The sequence below is a fragment of the Euprymna scolopes genome, chromosome 15 (genome assembly GCF_053919585.1).
Source record: "Euprymna scolopes isolate OS-2025 chromosome 15, ASM5391958v1, whole genome shotgun sequence".
Taxonomy (NCBI): domain Eukaryota; kingdom Metazoa; phylum Mollusca; class Cephalopoda; order Sepiida; family Sepiolidae; genus Euprymna; species Euprymna scolopes.
The window spans coordinates 30,115,165-30,130,078 of record NC_136496.1 but is presented as its reverse complement, the minus strand read 5'-3'; the positions used below and the strand labels follow the sequence as shown (position 1 = coordinate 30,130,078).

Here is a 14,914-nt window from a genome sequence, read left to right as displayed (position 1 = left end):
CTGCTGCTATGTGTTATAATAATGCCTATGACAAGAGAATATTCTTATTGTTTTTCCTCTCCAGTATATATCCGACACAGTTAACCAATCGAGAACCACATCACTATCCAAAAACATAAGATATTAACCGATATATACTCGAGAATCAAAATAATGAAAGGAATATTTTCTTGTCATAGCCCTAGTTATTAGGCTGGTGCAAAAATAATGTTGTTTTTTAAGTTCAACTACATATAAAAAAAAACATTATTTTTGCAGTAACCTAATATCTACACAAGATCTCAGCTGCTTACGTGATGAACCACTGTTCAAATAATTAAAGAATTACTCGACATAGTGCTACATAAAGTGACAACACGCTCTCACTAAAGCTCCCAAATTGGGGCCCTCAATATCGAATGTTACAACTCCTACATTATATGTAATGCATTTAAAGTTCTTTATGAGATTTTTTTTTTTTTTTTTTTTTTTTACACGGTGGTCACCACTTATCAAGGCCCGGAAGCCACTCAGGGATAAGGGTTATTACAAGTACAGTACGTTGGTGTGGAGATTTAATGAAGTGTTTACTTAAGAGGGCGGTTCATTAGGAATTTGCTAACGTTGGACTTAAAGACATCCAAGTTGTAGTCATGTGGGGAGCAGGCAGACGGAACAGAGTTCCACAAGCGTGCAGTTCTAAGAAAGAAGCTTTGTTCATGGAATCTACGTTTTGATTTAGGCATAGATAAAGAGTGGGATAAATTCAAATTAAAAAAAAAATTAATTCAATATCTTTCTGCGATTATATTTATTTGGATTTTTTTTTCCAGCTTTTGAAAAAAAAAACAAACAAAAAAAAAAAGGTTTAATCTTTTTTTTTTTCAAAAGCTGAAAAAAAAAGAAAAAAAAAAGGTTTCCTTTCAAGGTTAACGCTGTAAAATAAGAACAGAAATCAACAAATCACTATTTTCCACGATTCTCGACCTCCACCCACTCGGATATTTCCACGAGTCATCAATAAACATCCTCGTCATTGGCAGCACCATCCGGCTCCTTTTCCCATGGACACATAAGTCAATACGTTGTCTATCATATCTGAAAGATGAGAGATAAGCACAGTGTGCCAGATTTCTTTTCCTCTCTAACACAATTATCAATGATTCCGTACCATCAAATGCTGATAAGACAAAGATATTTAAAATAAAAAAGAAATGATCTACCTAGGTAAAAATGAAGATAACAATCCTATGAATGATAAAGGTTTTGGTTGTGATGGCGAGGGTGGTTTTGGTGAAGCTGTTGATCATATTCTATGATAACTATACGATGATATGTAACTGGGAGGATAAAGACAACATATGATACTAGCTAGTATACTTGTCCTAAAGCAGGTTCATAATTTCTGACTACTATTATATAAAATGAAACTGTGTGTGTCTGAGTTCGTTCCCTATGGACTCAAAAACGGCTGGGTCAATTATTATGAAATTTCACATGAAAGTACGTCATGTGCCTAGCAGTGTTCTTAGATAGGTTTTATATTGGAATGCTTTCGATAAGTATCATTAATCGAAATAATTGGATGACAGAAGGAACAGGCGATTTTTTTTTTTTACCAAAGTTAACACCTTATATAGCCTAACACCACAAGTGCATTTGACAAGTTTCATTACCATACAAACAGAAAAGTCCGACATATAAAATTAATAGTAGGCTCTTTGATATGACAGATGCGTGTTCCAAATGAATGTTTATGTTTAAAGCACAATTGCATCATGGTACTTAACTTTTTTTTTTTTTTATTTTAAACTTAAATTCAAACCATTATATGTGAAAGCTCTTTGTAAGTAATGATAATCTCCTTGGGAAGATGTTACCACTCAAACCCCAGGAATACCAATGACCGTTACCGTCGCGTCTTCCTGCTGGTTTAAATTTTTTTGTTTGTTTTTTTGTTTCCTTGCCTCCTCACGAGGGCAGAGTTAGACACAAGGTCGGTTTTTAATGTAAGGGGAAACCAGCTCCCCCCAAAAGGGGCATTCTGGATAGTAACAAAATTTTTTTTTAAATGTGTCAGTCATGAAGGATTTCTCCTCCATTAACCGAGAACAAAAATGTGAAGTGTAGCATCTGAAGAACAGATACTACACTTTGAGTTATATATTTTTTTTATTCATTCTGAAAAGTTTACAAACAAAACAGAAATAAACAAAAAATTAGGCACAAGGCCACTCAAAAATTGAGGAGGGGGTGTCTATTACCATCCTCGTCCCTGTACCCTTGCGTGTTTATGTTTGATCCTAGCTAAAGTTCTCATTCACCACAATAACTGAAGCACACCGGAGGGGGGGGCATCCTACCTAAGATTCCCAAATCATATCATGTGTGTGTGTGTGTGTTTTTTTTTTACTTTCTTTTATTTATTTCATTTTATTTATTTTTTTATATAAACAATAAAACAAATTTATAAACATAAAATTTTATAAAAAGTCGTCTGTTTAATTTTATTTCATTGGCTTGGGATCGGGGATAAAGTCCAAAAAATATCATCAAAATGTTAGTAAGACCTTCTACCCTAGGTGGTAGAACGCACAGTTTTCTGGCTTGGTGTTGGCCGAAAACAAGCCAAGTCACTCGCATTATGGGTCTGAAATTCTAGGCAGAACCAAAGAAACTGGAAGTTGGGAGGGTGGTTATGTGAAGTTTCTCCAAGATTGCTTATTGGGGTAGCCGGGGACAAAAAAGAAAGATCGGGTGTGAGTATCTTGGAGGTTTCCTATCAGGGATGGAGGAGGCCATTCACTTGGCTAAAAACCTATTCTAAGCGCTTGTTTTAAGGGTCTGGGGTCCGTCAGGATCTGGAACCGTGTATGCCATGCGTAGGCAGGGAACACAAACTCCAACTCCAACTTGGCACCTCTATGCATGTACAGGCTCACTATCTTTATCAATTTTCGGTCAAAGGCCTCAGAGTATAATCGTTTCCTATCACGTCTGATCTTTACATTCAACGTGTGCTTGAATAAGGGAACCAGATTCTGATCAGCAAAAGATTGACCCCACACTTCTCTTGCACTCTTGAACTCCAGATCACCATTCTGGCCACGGCCAAGATCACAAGAAACACCATTCATCTCTCCCTATCCCACATCAGCTCTGCACTGTAGATGACTTTAGACACGTTCAGCAAGCAAGGCCAATCGGGATTGATGCAAGCTGTCACCTCGTTGACATACACACAGTACCGTCTGAGTCCGCTGCAATTGAATGACACATGTTCTGGCATTTCCTTGGTTGGGGTCTTGCAACAGGGACACTCTGACGACCTCACTGGTCTGACACTTTTCAGTATGGTGTAAAAGAGCAATGCATTTCAGGCCAATCAGGTCAAGGAAAACTCAGAGTTGTTGAAATGATTTGAACCTGGCACCCAGCACCACTGGGAGCAAATCCCCTCCCTTGACAACCCCAGACGCTTGATGAGTGAGTCGTCGGCAGCACCCCCCCCCCTCACTAGTTCCTTATATAGTTCCCTTCTAGTCAGCCATGAAAGGTCGCTGGACCTTGGGAGATTCCTTAGAACAGCCCTACACTCTTAATAACTGCATGTCATTCCATGGTTTTCGACGTGCCTCGACCTTGTGGTCGAGGATGAGGTCAGAAAAAGAGTCTTGACCATGGGGTTCCATGGAGACTCTTCTGAAACAGTTCAGCTCAGGAAGGCCAGCTTCATGGCGTCTCAATGACACGTCAAGTTGGGTATTCCCAAACCTCCATCACATGGACGTTTAACACAGACCTGTCTGTGAACCCAATATTTTCCTTTGTCTCAAAGAAGTGAGGACAGCTTGCTCTGTAGGGATTTTAGATAGTTCTCAGGCAGGGAAAGTACAACCAGTCGGTAAAGGATGAGCAGAAAGACTTAGCTAGCATATGCCTCCACTCTCCCCTTCAAGGATAGTTTACTTCCAACCCATAAGTTGACCATGGCTTCAACCTTTGACTTTACTTCCGACCAATTCTTTTCCAGCTGGAGGTCCAGTCCAAACCACACACCGAGGATCTGAACCAGGCCGTTGGTCCAGCTGAAGGGAGCAGGAAGGGAATCAGCACTTCTCCAGGCTCCCAGCCACAGACCAGTTGACTTGCTGCAATTGATTTTGCCCCCGTGGTTTTTTCATACTATGTGAGTGCCTCTGTCCCTACTTCTATGTCTCAGAAGCTCAACGCAAAGACGGTCATATCATTGGCAAACACAAAAACTCTAGCTCTCGATCTATCAGGCAGGACCGGATTTGCCTCCTCTCGCCTCAGCTTGCAAAGTAGCGGCTCCAACGCATAGACATAAAGCAGAGGAGACAGTGGGCAGCCCTGCCACATGGCCCGGGAGATAGCAAAGGACTTCAAATGCTTTCCGTTTACCTGTACCACTATCGTCAGTGCGCGCTACAGTACAGACATCTATTTGCGGAAGCCTAGTTGGAATCCAGCGGCCTTTAGAACAGATGCCAGGGAGCGATGTTCATTGAACGGAGGATTCGTTAAAAAGCGTGTAACTGTTGTCTGTCCATTCAAGTTTTAAACTATTGGCGTTCTATATGACCTGCGGGAGTCAGTGTATATACAGTACTATGATCAAGTTTTATTTATATGAGCATATCCAGAATTAATGCTCATCTAAGAAGAAATGGAAAAATAAAATATATTTCAAGTTATGAGGTTTGTTGCCTCCTTTCTCATGCGTACGCCAGCTTATTTGAAAGAAATAACGCAATGAATGCCTATCAAGCGTTGCTTAATAAATATATAGCACGGACAGGTGTTCTTTCACGATAAACATCTTTCATTCTTGTTAGCTCTTAACGTCAAGTGGCTTCATGCCTTGTCTGAAGCAATTTCCATAAAATAAATAGAAATGGGGATATTCTTGTTAAGAAATCCAAAATCCCCAAAAATGGTAGCCAAAAAATCTTTAAATTAAAAAAAAAAGTGAACCCTGGGTTTACTTTCTACAGCCTCGTAACTCTCGCTTCCTTTATTTTGCCATTTAGCCCTCATATTCCGCGAGTGATGTGTGTTTGTGAAAAAGGAGGAAAATTGCTGTTTACTGCGTCGAAATGTATGCATATAACGCCTAATCTTTGGCAAGTTTTTGACCTTGAAGTGTAATTTATTTTAACCTTTGAAGTGCAGAAGCATATCTGTAATTTTATTGGGATTCATTTTTTCTATTTCTCGGCAATCTTTATCTCACAGACATGAAGTTGCTAGTCTCAGTATTTTTTTTTTAATAAATACTATGATGGCATGTGTACTTGAGAATTTTCTTATCTAACTTTTTAGGTTTTTTGTATTTCTAATTTTCTTCCCTGCTTCCTTTGTTTCAGCTCGTTTGACGCGTTGGTCTAGTTGTCTTCATATTTTCACTGTTTTGATAACTCACTATAATACAGCTTTATATTCTAGTAGGTTCTTTCCAACAACTGGTTGTGGAACTCTTTCTGCTGACTGTTTTCCTTCTACTCTAGCCTTGGTCTTTTCAAGACTAAGGTTAATAAGAATCTTCTGTTTTCACGATAAACATCTTTCATTCTTGTTAGCTCTTAACGTCAAGTGGCTTCATGCTTTATCTGAAGCGAATTCCATAAAAAAATAGAAATGGGGATATTTTTGTTTAGAAATCAAAAATCAAAAAAAAAAAAAAAAGTGGCAGTCAAACAATCTTTAAATAAAAAAAAGTATTTGTGTATGATTGTTTACAGAGTGCGTGTGTGTGTATGTAACTGTGTATAATTGTTTACAGTATGTGTGTATGAGTGTGTGTGCGTATGATTGTTTACAGTGTGTGTGTATTTGTGTATGATTGTTTACAGTGTGTGTGTGTGTGTGTGTGTGCGCGCGCATGTGTATTTGTGTATGTTTGTTTACAGTTTGTGTGTATGAGTGTGTGTGTGTTTGTTTACAGTGTGTGAACGTGTGTGTGTATTTGTATATGATTGTTTACAGTGTGTGTATGAGTGTGTGTGTGTATAATTGTTTACAGTGTGGGTGTGTGTTTATGCGTGTGTGTTTACAATGTGTGTGTATGATTGTTTACAGTGTGTGTGTGTATGATTGTTTACAGTGTGTGTATTGTGTATGATTTTTACAGAGTGCGTATATGATTGTTTATAGTGTGTGTGTGTGTGTGTGTGTGTGTGTGTGTGTGTGTGTGTGTGTGTGATGGAGGAACCATTAATTTTAATTAATAGCATTCTTGCCCAGTTGCAAAAAAAAAAAAAGTAGCTAAGTGTCCTCTCCGTCTTTCTCACAACTAAAAACGTCTCAGGTAATAAAGAGGCCTTTGGCTATATTTCATACCAACTCAGTAACGCCCCCCCCCCCGCGATCAACATGTAAAACTAGTGACTGCCGTGCAGCACCAACCTCTTCTTTGTCTGAATGAGATATGGTCAAGTTCGAACCTAGTAAGGTGCGTCCTTGCAGATAATACATCCCATTTTTAAACGGGGTGGGGTGGGGTTCTAGCCAATAAATGAATTACAGAAATCAGTAAAAATAATTGATCCACTGACTGACTTATCAAATTGAACTTAAAATCTGAAGACATAGACCAGAAGATGCATTAAAAAGAAATCCTTGGAATCATTCAACCCATGAAATCTTGAATAAAAGTCTTTGTTTTGCTGTTATTTTAGCTTTTTAAGTGCAGAAGCATATCTGTGATTTTATTGAGATTCATTCTTTCTTTTTCTCTGCAATCTTTATCTCATAGACGTAAAGTTGTTAGTCTCAGTCTTTTACTATGATAAATCAGGTTCCCGCCGTTTCATAAAAAAAATGTTCTAAATCATGTTTTGATATTTGGTAAAGTGTATCATTAAAAAGCGCGTATTCTGTTCTACAAGATAGTGGTCATCATTTTTTTGTTCATATAATTTTTTCTCGTTTTTCAGAACCGTCAAATGGATTGTCAAGTAGATAAAAAAAACATTTTTAAATCACATTTTCAACACCTCCTCCTTTTCGCCTTTAATCGAGGTCAAAAAGCGAGTAAAAGTGACCAAGGATATTTTTGCCGTACATGGAGAAAACGCTATAGCTGAGAGAACTGTTCGAGATTGGTTTACCACATTCAAACATAGTAATTTTGACCTCAATGACGCTCCTAGTTCCGGAAGACCAATCAAGATAGACGAAGACCAACTCAGGGTTCTTTTGAAGGAAGATGGCCATCAGACATGTAGAGAATTATGTGAAAAGATGAAGTGTGATTTTGCGACAATTTTATGCTCTCTTTAGTTGATGGGATTCACACAAAAATTTGGAGTTTGGGTCCTATACGAACTTACTTTTGCTGTTAAAATTCTTTAAAAAAGCAAAAACAAAACAATGGTGGAAACTTATGTAACAACCTAATAAAAGGACACTTTGGTGATTGTCTCATCAGTAGAATGTGTGATGCTGAATGAGCTTCACACTCATCGGACTAAAACTCTCAGAATTTTATCAATGGAGTTATCTAAATCTTGTATATCATTCTCAAAACGTTTCACCTATTTTCTTCAGGTGCATCTTGTCGAACTCGGGAATCTTTCTGTTGATCTCGGTAAGCTGTATGGAATTTAGAATTTTTTTTTTTTTTTTACATAGGCATCACCACATTATCAAGGCCAAGAGGCCACTCAAGGATAAGGGTTAAAGAGTGTACAGTAGAAATTGGAAAATATAGTAATCATTAGTAATGAAAATTTGGTAAATTTGATAACTTATATGGAACGGCTCATCAAGAACTTATTTACGTTAGACTTGAAGACAACCATATTGTAGTCAGCCGGAAAGCAGGAAAACGGAAGACAATTCCACATGCGTGCAGTTCTAAGAAAGAAGCTTTGTTCATGGAATCTACGTTTCGGTTTAGGCACAGATAAAGAGTGGGGGGAATTATTGATAGTGTTTACAGCTAGACGAGTGTTTCTTGTGAAAGTTTGGCGAGGGGGGACCATAGATTGGAGCTCAGTCGAACACTTTCCATGGAATGGAACCCTTTATTTAATTCACGGAGATAGAATGGTCTTGTTTCATCAGCCATAACAGAATAGAAATCTTAAGTAATTCGCAGTTGTATTCTTAGTATTGCTCGTACTGAGGATTGAACCTTCAACCTCCAGACAAGTGTCATTTAGAACTTAATTTTTACTTAGTACTTTATCTCTTATGCTACACAATAGTCCAAATAATCCAAGTTATCAATCCTCATCCCAAAAATTCATAAACAAAATAAGTAAATTATGTGCTTACATCAAGTCCAAAGCGAAATCTAATATATAAATGGCCATATGTCTGTCTCAATATTTTCAAACTCTGTCTCCTCCGGAACTAAAAATCGCAGAGCGGCGCTAGTAGCTTCAAATGATTGTATTTGTTACAGATCACTACAGACCATTCTTTTATCAGTCTTTTGCCGGTTAAAATAGTTTTAAGGGGTAAAAAGTGTGTCAAAATTTAAAAAAATAAAAAATTGTTATATTTTATACATTCATTTTAGTTTATTTTTAATCAGTTCATGTACGTGTCACGTTGGTACAGTGGAAACGTCACCAGCTTTGAATGTTACAGTTTCGGTTTCAATTTTAGCTGATGGCACCGAAATACGTTTTTTTTTTTTTTTACGTTTGGAATCACGACTCTAATAATATATACAAAATCTGGACGAATTAAAATATCATATTTAAGCGTACTTGCGCCCAGGCAAAGCCGGATGCCCCCACTTCACGCCGCTAGTATTTACATAATTGATCACGGCTCATTTTGCTGTCCCGGATGTTTATCTACAAGTGTTTGTGCAAAAGAAATTATTTGCATAATCAGACATAATCAACCCCATTGCCCTGTGTGTTTGGAATATCAGCACAATCCCAACATCTGTTGGTGTTATTTTTTTTTAATGATATAAGCAGTTTTGTAATGCTGCTTTTTTTTTATTAAAAAAATTTCGCTACCTAGGTAGTGAATGGTTACCTGCCCTTTTTTTTTTTTTTTTTTGTCAAACTATTTTTTTTTTTTTTTTTTGGTTGGATACCGGAGAAGCTCCATAACACTTTCCGCAGCCGAAATTGCACAAAAAAAGGTTATGGTGACTATTTGGTGGTTTACGGCCAGTCTCATCCATCACAGCTTTTTGAATCCAGGTGAAACAATTACGGTGGAGAAGTACTGCCGACAAATTGACGAAATGCACTAGAGATTGGTTAATATGAAGGGGTCAATTCTCCTCCATGACAACGCTCGCTCGCATATTGCTAAACTGACCTTGCAGAACCTGAACGAATTGGACTACAGGACTGCCTCATTCGCCATATTCAGCGGACCTCTCGCCCACCGATTATCACTTTCTCAAGCATCTCGACAAGTTCCTTTGTGAAAGTTTTGAAGCATTTTTCGTGCAGGAACTGATGTCGAATCTGCCTTCAATAACTTCATCGCTTCCAGAACCTGGATTTTTATGTTAATGGGAAAAATAAACTTGTTTCTCGATGGAAAAAATGTGTCGATTCTAATGATGCTTATTTCGATTAATAAAGTCTATTATGAAAGAAGTTATTATCTTTTGAAGTTGAACGCCAAAAAACGACATTATATTTGCACCAACCTAATATTTTAATTTCATTTAAATTTTTAAATGCTGCTTTTTGCATAAGACAACTAAATTATTGCATTGAGGTTCCATGAGCCAATGGAATGTTCCCTGGGGTTCGGCTCTAGCAAAAAAGGTTGAAAAGCACTGTAATAGATAAACATATACAATAATGCAATATATACGAACGTATTTGCACTCAGCCGATTTTGCAGTATACAATGCTGTCCAATTTACTAACCACACATCCCAACCCTCCTCACAAAGAAATTGATGAAAAAAATACAATTCCAACCAGGAAAGGAGCACGCAGATATGTTTATTTAAGGATCTGGTTGGTCTTTCATAGGAAACTAGTGGTCAAAGAAAGAGAAAGAGAAGGAGTCAAGAAATGATTAGGAGAGAAAGAAAGACTAAGGAAGTGAGAAAGAGAGAGGGGGAGAAAAAAAGAAAGAAAAGAGTTTAAAGATGATGGTGTGGCAGGGATTGATATTGAATGAAAAACAACAATGGCGAAGGCGGAAGGAAAACGAGGGAGTGGAGCAAGACGGGAAGAATTGGTGCTGAGGGCAGACTGGCCTAACGGCACAACACGACAGAGAGATATATTATGAATGACTGGACCATATATCTCTTCTTCCTCTTCCCCCCCCCCCTTCTATCTTCTTGTCACTGTTCATGTGGCCAGTTCGACAACAACCACAATAACACTAATAACAATAATAATAATAACAATAATAATAATAATAATAATAATAATAATAATAATAAATGACAATGCTGTTGATGATAGCACACTTCTTATTATATTTGCTAGCAATGCAATAGCGCTGTCTAAACTAATACCAGCGCCATACCATCATACCACACACCATCTACAGCCACTTACCATCAGATTATCATATTCAGCACTGTCTTCTCTGCTGACACAGCCATAGTTTGTTGTTATTTTTATTACTGGGTTTCAGAAACGAACATGGATAGGAGAGAGAGAGAGAGAGAGAGCGAGAGAGAGAGAAGGGTTGGTGTAATGTTGTGACGAGGGAGGGGGCAACGCCATTGTTGTGATATTATTATTCACACTGAAGCTTTGGATATTTGTTAAAGCCGTGCTTTATTTATTAACAGACACCAACGACACAACAGCTGCTTCATACACACACACACACACACATATATATATATATATATATATATATATATATATATATATATATATATATATATATGGTGAGAGCTACCGACTGTCAATGCGACGGTTGTAGGTTCAATCCACGGCTGGGAAAAGGTGCTTGTCTAGCGGCACTGCTGAGTTGTGATACAACGAAACTACTGTATGTGGATGACATTATATATATATATATATATATATATATATATATATATATATATATATTAGAGAGAGAGAGAGAGAGAAATAAAAGGAACAAACCGGATGATGTGTTCATCAACGTTTCGTCTTTATTTCGAGATTTCCTCTGGATGAAATAAAGACGAAACGTTGATGAACACATCCTTTTTATTTCGCTATTTTGTCGGAATACTATTTCCATTATTCTCATCCCACACACACACATATGTATATATCTTATTAATATTTTTTACCAAAATATTTTTATACATTAAAATTCGGTAATGTCCATATACCAATACAATCAAAGCCAATATTAATTTGTCCAAATGGTTACGAAAAAATTGTAACACAAGGAAATACACCACATGATGTTCTTATTTTATATTTTGTTGTCTTGATTTTTTGCAAAAATATTATCTATATGTAGAATAGTTATCTACAGGCACGTGTTTCATCATATCATTGTCTCATTAGTATGGCTGGATCTAGTGAGATTCCGAACTGGGATCTCAGTGACTAACTCTGACACCGTAATATCTAATCTACGAATCTCACAGTTGTACTAAAGTGAACGCATTATAAATAATGTCATTTATGTTTTTTTTTTATCATTCTCATTACTGAGCATATATATATATATATATATATATATATATATATGACAAAAAATTTATGCATAGATTTTTAATATTTCCTCAATACGCAAATATAGTAAGGTTATAAATTATGAAAATATATATGGCAAGTAAGTTACAGACTTTTCTGCTTTTTATCTTTGTATGGATTCGTCAGATTAAGGCATTATCCTGACGAGTTCTTACAAGGATAAAACACGGAAAATTCTATGCAGCTTAATTGCTATATATGGTTGACAACAAAGCTTTGGCGGTTTTTAATTTTTAAATTCAAATGAACATACCTCGGCTCAATCAAAAATTTTTTATATTAAAATAAGCACCATCAGAAGCAACACACATTTACCAACGCAAAACAAGTGTATTTTTTATGTCAGTAACGTAAAAATCTTGGGTACTGGTGACAATAAAGTCGCTGAAGATGTTTTTGATTTCGCTTAGGTTTTTGAAGCATTTCTAAGGCAGAAAGTTGTTGAAATGCTTGAAAAAGTGGGAGTCGGGAGGTGAGAGGTCTGGAGAGTATGGCGAATGAGGCAGAGTTCGTAGCTCAATTCGTTCAACTTCTGCAGGGTCGGTTTAGCAACGTGCGGTCGGCCATTGTCGTGGAGGAGAACTGAGCCTTTTCTGTTCATTAATGCTGGGTGTTGTTGTCGAAGTTTCTGATATTTTTCATCCATTTGTTGACAGTACTTCTCGGCCGTTATAGTTTCGCCTACATTCAAAAACTAATGGATGAGATCGGTCGTAGACCACCTAACATTGAGTATGACCTTCTTTTGGTGCGGCTCTGGCTTCGAGAAGTGTGGTGGAGCTTCGTCCGTGTCTAGCCACTGAGCTGAGCGTCGCTGGTTGTCAAAAATAACCAGTTTTTTTTTTTATCGAAAACCACAATCCGGTCGAGAAACGGACTGTTCTTGTTGTGTGAAAGGAGGAAGGTGACATTTCATAACGGATTTTTTTTTTTTGTCGTTCAATTTGCGATGCACCCATTTATCAAGTTTTTTGTCTTTCCAATCTCTTTCAAGCGATTGGAAATCGTCGTATACCTTACGTCTTATTCAGAAGCAAGTTCTCAAACAGTTGTGCGTGAATTAGCTTCGACTAGGGCTCTTAATTGATTGTTGTCAACATCCGATGGTCGACCATTACGCTGATCCTGTTCAGGATTCTCGTCGCCACCACGAAATTTCTTAAACTACCATTGTTCTGCGCGTTCAGTAATGGTTCCTGAGCAAAACACTTCGTTTACATAGCGAACTTTTTCAGAACTTTTTGGCCTAATTTGAATTGAAATAAGAAAATTGTGCAAGTTTGCTTTTTCCCCCCATCTTTTATTCAACGTTTTGAAAGGAAGACGTTATTGTTTTAAAACGATTGTAATTTAATCGATTGGATAGAGCGAACTATCAAATGATATATGAAGTAAAAGTATTATAACGAAAACTTATTTGAAAATACATCATTTGAAATCAAAATTTAAAATTCCGCAAAGAATTTCTTCTGAATCTAATATACATACATATATATATATATATATATATATATATATATATATATTAGTGTTGGGTCGTGTAATCGGAATCGGGAATAAAAAAAATTGGAAATTTTTGGCGTACGGGATCAGTATCCCAATTTAACAAATTTGTGCCTATTTTCCGATGCCAACAACGATTCTTTTAATTGGCTTTTTATTTGATTTTCTTTAAAGAAAAATATTCTACCGCTGATAGTAATACTAAAATAGTGAATATCTGTTGATTTTAACCTATTTGTAAAACTAAAATCGATAGATCATCTCTATCAAGTGTATTTACACGTTTAAGGAAACATCTGCACATATATCATGTGTTTTTAGGGTAATCGTCAAAAATAACAACTTTATAATTAAATATGTAGAGATTTAGAAAGAATCAGAATCGGTAATTGTATCGGAATCGGGAATTTAATACGGAATCATCCCATCTCTAGTATATATATATATATATATATATATATATATATATATATACATACATACATTAAAGGAGATTAGAACAATAGTCTAAAGAGCTGAATGTATTTTAATGTAACAGTGAAATTACTAGTTTAATTAAAATACAGGAAATAGAAAGTGCTCGTTGTAATTTAGATATATAATAAGCTCGATAGTTAAATGTCCTAGAGCTAATTCAATATTAAGTAATGTGATTGATAATTTAAAATTTAAAAATCAAATTATAATTAAATTAAAAATCCGTTTCATAAGAAGGAACAACAACAAAATCAATTATCTGTACGATCGTTTTGGAAAACAATGCTTTTTATTGTGGTATACATCAAGTTATGTACAATAATTATATATAGTTTTTTGATAAGCAAGGTCTCCTCATCAGCAAATTTTGAAAGGTTTTTATTGAATTTAAAAAAAAACATAAATAAACCTAGCATTACAAGTAAGGCAGATGAATCTGAAAAAATTGAAATAAAAGGTCTGGATTTAAAATTTATAAGAAAATTAATATGGGTTAGAGATAGAAATAAGTAGAGAAAAATATATATTTTTGAATTTACATGATAAATTTGCTTTAAAAATATATAGAGATATTTACCTTTTAATTTTTCGTTTTTTGAAATCAGGAACTGTGGTTAAAATAGTCATTTAGATGTTTGCTATAGCTTTTTATCTTATTGAATGATGAATTTTAAAAGGGGGGGGACGCTCGTGCAATAAATTGTTTCCGTTAGCGTATTTTTGATTTAATGACGCTACGGTTTATATATAGAGAATATTACTATTACATATTTTAAGGGGAGATAATTGTCATGTTTTCTTTACTTTATTTATTTGCGTAACTTGATGTATACCACAATAAAAAGCATTGTTTTCCGAAACGATCGTACAGATAATTGATTTTGTTGTTGTTCCTTCTTATGAAACGGATTTTTAATTTAATTATAATTTGATTTTTAAATTTTAAATTATCAATCACATTACTTAATATATATGTGTGTGTGTGTGTAACTACTTCATTTACTCACATAAAATTAATATACGAAAGTATAAATTTATGCGTAAACTTTAAGTATTTACTTCAAAAGTGCTCAATACATAGGTAGAGCTAGTTACTTATAAAATATATATGGCGATTAAGCTTAATCGCCATATATATTTTATAACTAACTAACTATATATATATATATATATATATATATATATATATATATATATATATAGTTAGTAATTTATAAAATACATATGGCGATTAAGCTACACTGAATATTCGGCGTTTCATCCACTCTGGGACTCCTCAGGCTTAGCGATAAAGT

General features: G+C 35.7%; 1 protein-coding gene across 4 annotated transcripts in view; it reads right to left on the bottom strand.

The window, feature by feature from the left end:
- LOC145293760 (uncharacterized) overlaps nucleotides 1-14,914 on the bottom strand; it is a 631,027-nt gene that overhangs the window by 43,637 nt on the left and 572,476 nt on the right. The window lies entirely within an intron of this gene.